Below are 6000 nucleotides of genomic sequence, written 5' to 3'. Positions count from 1 at the left end.
TATATGTGTGTGTATATATATATATATATATACACACATATATATATATAAATATAAATTTTATATATAAAATGGAACCTTTTACTAGTGAATAGCAAAAGGTAATGGATAACACACTTCATAGGTTGCTGACAAACTCCTAAAGTTGAGTGTTTATCTATCAGTAGATGAATTCCTATGTCTTTCAGTGGTATGCCATATGTTCAGGAAGTGTTTTATATCTGCAAATCACATTGCCTTCCTCTGTAGTTCAGGTCAACAGGTCACAAGCATTTATTTGTATTCCTACAGGGAAATATCAATGTTTGGGATATAAAGTCAAAAAATAAAAATATAACATTCCTTCCCTTCAAGAAGAACATATTTTAAGAGACTAAATAACATTACACAGATGAGTAAATACAACATAATTTGAGGAGAGGTAGAACATTAATGAGGGCCTTCAGGAGTGTCATAGGACTAGCAGCTAGATTGAGCCATGATGGAAATGGGAATGAATAAAAAAGCAGAATAAAAAGTTCACAGAATTTTTTAGAACAGAATAGGAAAAAAAAACATTATAGGATACTAATATACTACATACTCTCCATGTTCTTTGATACTTCATCCATATAGGGTAAAGGCAGTTTCTTCTTTATTGAGAATATTTGGAATCTTTGTTCCTTTGGTTATTTTAATTTTATCATCAGGTCTAGTTGTACCATTAAGGGAGAAAATTGATTAAGTTCTATTATTGTATGCACTTGCATTGTTTATTCCTCCAAAATAGCTATCCCCTGAAAAGACATTTGAATTAGTGAAGAAAATATTCAAAATAAATACTTAAATATATTTAAAATAATATGAAATTATTATTTGATGGTGTCATAATCAATGTATATGTTAATGATTCTTTTCATTTGATGGTAACTCATTTTTTTAAACCCTTAACTTCTGTGTATTGGTTCATAGGTGGAAGAGTGGTAAGGGTGGGCAATGGGGGTCAAGTGACTTGCCCAGGGTCACACAGCTGGGAAGTGTCTGAGGCTGGCTTTGAACCTAGGACCTCCCGTCTCTAGGCCTGATTCTCAATCCACTGAGCTACCCAGCTGCCCCTGATGGTAACTCATTTGCAAGTGGTCAGTTTTTAGTATATTGTCCTACTACATTTTTTTCATCAAACTTTAGGTAACTGATTAGGAATCATGCCATATTCAAAAATTCTGTATCGTTTCAGAACAAAACTACTAAATTGCTTTATATCATATCAAAGGTAATTATATATCTTAAGGAAATATAGCATTTCTTGAGCATGAATTTACAATTAAATTGAATAAATATAGAATGAAATAATGTGATACCTCTTTTGGTAAATATGGAACTTGAAATTCTGACAGATTGTTTGACAAATTCTGTTTTTGTTATTTAGCTATGTTTATCACAATTAATGTTTGAGGCCATTTCTAATGCCTATGCTTTGAAGTGTTTTTTTATTGGATTCCTAGTTAATTCTTTAAGTAGAGCTACATTACCTATATTTTTTGTTGTCCCAGAAATGCTGATATCATTTGAGTACATTGCCAAAAATTTCATTTGAAGAATTATTCACTGTAAAAACTTAATGGCTGTATACCTGCCTATTGTTAAACCTTTGAAAACTCTTTCTATAATTTGTTTAACAAAATTGATATTTCATTGGCTGCAATCATCTTTTTTTTAATTGACCATAGAGTTAAAGGAGTCTCTAATTTCAATTTCATTGAACATTGCATTGAATTTTAAGGACTCTTACCTTCTTAGGTTCTGATGTTTTGTTGCTCTGGATTACGAAATAAGGTTCCTTGATGTCATATTACATGTCACACAACTATTCTAGGTTCTCTGGTTTAAAAACGTACCTCTTTACTTTTGCTAAGCTCTAACTAAATGACATTTCCTTCAATTATGAATGGAGATAACCGATATTATTCTATGTTTATGAGGTTTTACCAGATTAACAAAGGGATACAGATCATATACACACATACACATACATAGATTAAGAACCTAGTTAATGTGGGAGACAGAGTGTATACTTAATTTGTATTTGCCTTTAGGGAATAATATTAACATATCACAGCTTTGATAGGATTAAATATTGAATTTATTTTTTTAGAGGGAAAGGAAGTGTTTGAACCTGTGATTTTATTGGTAGGAAATTCTTAGTGAGGAAAATCACCCTACCAATGCATAATATCAACTGCTTTAAGAGAGTTGCCTAAAGCAATGAGGAATTACATGATTTCCCCAAGCTAACACAGTAGCTATGTGTCAGGCAGAACTAGAACCCAGGTCTTCCAGATTCCAGGGCTGGATTTTTATTCCTCATACAATGTTACCTGTCAATCTGCAAAATAGTATAATAAATAGATGTTTTAATATTGATGTAAACACATTGAAATAGCATTCTGAAAATTTATAGTCAGTGAGACTTTTTAGATATTTTGGTGAATGGGGATAAGCAAGAAGCCTTTTCAGTGAGGTCAAAGGTGAAGCAAGGATGCCAATTATCATCGTTTTATAGTGTACTAGAAATGCCAGCTTTAACAATACAAGAAGAAAAAGAAATGAAAAGAATTAAAGTAAATTACAAGGAAACTAAATTATCATTTTTTACAGGTGATATGATGGTATATTTAGAGAATTTTAAAGAATCAACTAAAAACTAGTTGAAATAATTATAGATTTAGCAAAGTTGCAGGATACAAAATTAACCCATATAAATGACTAGTTTTTATATATTAGCAACTAAGTTAAGCAAGCGAGTGATAGAAAGAAAAATTCTATTTAAAATAACTCTAGACAATATCTGGGAGATTATTTGCCAAGATAAACACAAGAATTGGATGAATACAATAAAAATACTTTTTCACACAAATAAAGTCTGATCCAGACTTTGGGTGAAATGCTAAGACAAGTGATTCATTGTATTGGTAAAGAAAGTTACAACAACTGTATTTTAAAAAATTTATCTTGATTAACTTTTTACAAAAGCATTAAACTAGAAAGAAGCTATTAAAGCACTTCCACAAAAATTGTGTTATCGAAATTCAAGCCTGTAATAATAGTGTTGGTATTGAGGTAAGCCACATATTTACCAAGTCTTTGCTTTTTAAAGACATGTATATAATTATGTTAATGTGAGAGAAGAAAACATTTTTTCAATATTTTATTTTTGATTTTGTATACTTGATGCTTACAACAAATGCTCGAACATTTGTCAGGGTAGCAATATTATCCCCATTTAACAGATGGGATCCTGAAATAATTTGCCTTAACTCAGCACAAAATATTTACAAAATTATAAGAGAGTGAATGCTAAGACATTGTTTTTGTATTTCTTATTAACTTAAGATAGCAATGGAAAAACTCAGGATTAAAAAATAGGCCACTTATCCAGTATTCTTAACTCTTTTGAATAGTTGCCATTTTTGGTAAGTTTTATTTAGAAAAAGAAGAAGACAAATGTAGCTGTGTTCATAAAAACAATTATTCATTCAACCTTCTTTACAATATGCTGCAAGCCAATGAGTGTGCCAGAATGCCCTCTACAGTATTCAGATGTAATCCCAAAGAATGAGTTTTGGAACTATAAAATATATCCTTGCTTCAGTGAAAGTCACCATAACACTTCAAATTTTATTCCATATATGTGACTATGGAATATTATGTCCAGCTTGGCAAATCCTCTTTTATCCAGTTATGGAATAACTCTAGCTTTAGTACTTTTGTCATAACTTATAATTTTATTTTCTGCGCTTGGGGAACAATAAGATGTGTCTTGACCCTTTTATATTTTTAAATATCTCCTAAAATTAAAACTGATGAAGAGTTTTCCAAATTAATTTTCAATTATAATTATGAAGTTTTTCATTTTAATCCCAGGAGGACTTCCCATTACCTTTCTAAGTAGGTAGAAAGCAGGAGAAAACATACTGTATTTCTGGTCTTTTTTTTCAGTTTATTTTTATTAAATTTTCCCAATTGCTTGTAGATACAATTTTTAATAATCCTTTTCTGACATTTTGCCATCCATGTTCCCTTTCTCCCTCTTTCACCTCTTCTCTCCCTGAGATGGTAAGTAATAAGATATAGGTTATACATGTGCAATCATGCAGCATGTATTTTGATATGTTGTGAAAGAAGACATATCACTCATATAAGAAAAAACTCATGAAAGAAATTCTGTGAAAATTGATTTGCTTAAATCTACATTCAGATTCCTTCAGTTCTTTCTATAGTGATGGATGGCTTTTTTCATGAGTCCTTTTGAGTTGTCCTGGAGCCTTGCATTTTTGATAATAGTTCATTCATTCACAGTTGATCATTATACATTATTCTCTTATTTTGTACAGTGTTCTCCTGGCTCTTCTCACTTCATTTTGAATCACTTCATATAAAGTTTTCTAGAACTTTTTGTGATTTTCCTGTTCTCTAGTCTTTTTAATAGTATTAATATCTTCTGTCCTTGTAGACCTTCAAGCTTTACAAAATTATTTCTTTAACCCATGAAGTAGTTAATTCAAATATTATCTTGCATATTTTACCCATTAGAAAACTGAGAGGCAGACAATCTCCCTCTTTTCACATAAATTTCTTTCTTCAAAAAATTTTAATGGTATTCTCTTTCATCTGCTTTTCCCCACCATCCTAACTGATGCTCACTATCTAATGTACAAAGTGTCATTTAAGGCCCTCTTCAGCTGTATTCCTATATATCTTGTTGTTGCTCAGTCATTTCAGTTGTGTTTGACTCTATGACCCCATTTGGGGTTTCTTGGCAAAGATACTGGAATGGTTTGCCATTTACTTCTCCAGATCATTTTACAGATGAGGAAACTGTGGCAAACAAGATCAAGCAACTTTCTCAGGGTCACACAGCTAGTAAGTATCTGTCAGCTTTGAACCAATGGTCAACTGGACCTGACTACTCACTTTTCTCAGACAACTATATGTTTTGTAATATACTTATACCTGTAATGTTTTCTTCTGTCCATTTTTACCATTTGAAACTCTATACATTCTTTCAAACCCATTTCAAATGCCAGGTACTAACTCCAGGTTTGTGTCTCTCCTCTTTCCTTTGTCCCTAAGACAGAACTTCTTTGGTGATTGTAGCTTTCTACTTGCATGGTACTTTGTACCTGTGGTGGATTATTAACAACTTTCTATGTAGACTTTAAGTTGTGTGTGTGTGTGTGTGTGTGTGTATACACATACACATAGTATCATGTCCTTTTTAATCTTTATAGCTTTATTAATATAATATCTTGTCTATTGTATGCACACAAATATTGATTACATTAAAAGAAGCAATGGTTGAGCAATAATATAGAGGTAATTCTAATATTTTATATATCATTTGCAGAAAGTTGGGATGAAATAAATTTATGCTAATTTAATGAAATAACCTTTCTACCATTGAGCCAAAAATATAGAAGATATAATATATAACATATATTTTTTGCTTTATCTAGAGGCAGCTAGGGAGTACCTAAGTATACAAAGTACTGGGTCTGGAATCTGGAAGACCCAAGTTCAAATGCAACCTCAGATTCTTAATAGCTGTGTGACCCTAAGGAAGTCATTTAACCTCTGATCGTCTCAGGCCCACATCTGAAAAATGAGGATAGTAGCACTTACTTCACTGGGTAGTTATGGGGATCAAATAAGATATTTTATTTTATTTTTAAATCTTTACCTTCTGTCTTAAAATTGATACAAGTGTCACTTCAAAGGTAGAAGAGTGGTAAGGACTAAACAATTGCAGTTAAATTACTTTCCCACAGTCATACAGCTAGGAAGTATCTGAGGCCAAATTTGAACCCAGGTCCTCCAAATTCCAGGTCTGGCTCTGTATCCACTGAGACACTTAGATGCCTTGAGATAGTATTTTAAAAAGCGCTTAGCATAGTACTTTGTAAAAGTTGAGGAGAACTATTAGAGAATATCAAAAAAGCATAGTAAAAATAGTAGACACTA

The 6000-nt window shown here is 31.6% G+C and overlaps 1 protein-coding gene across 1 annotated transcript in view; it reads left to right on the top strand.

The window, feature by feature from the left end:
• The window catches only part of GLRB (glycine receptor beta), a 102276-nt gene that overhangs the window by 900 nt on the left and 95376 nt on the right, over positions 1-6000 (top strand). The window lies entirely within an intron of this gene.

Source organism: Gracilinanus agilis, chromosome 6, assembly GCF_016433145.1.
Source record: "Gracilinanus agilis isolate LMUSP501 chromosome 6, AgileGrace, whole genome shotgun sequence".
NCBI classification, from domain to species: domain Eukaryota; kingdom Metazoa; phylum Chordata; class Mammalia; order Didelphimorphia; family Didelphidae; genus Gracilinanus; species Gracilinanus agilis.
The sequence above is the reverse complement of the archived record's forward strand: the minus strand, read 5'-3'. Positions and strand labels throughout refer to the sequence as shown.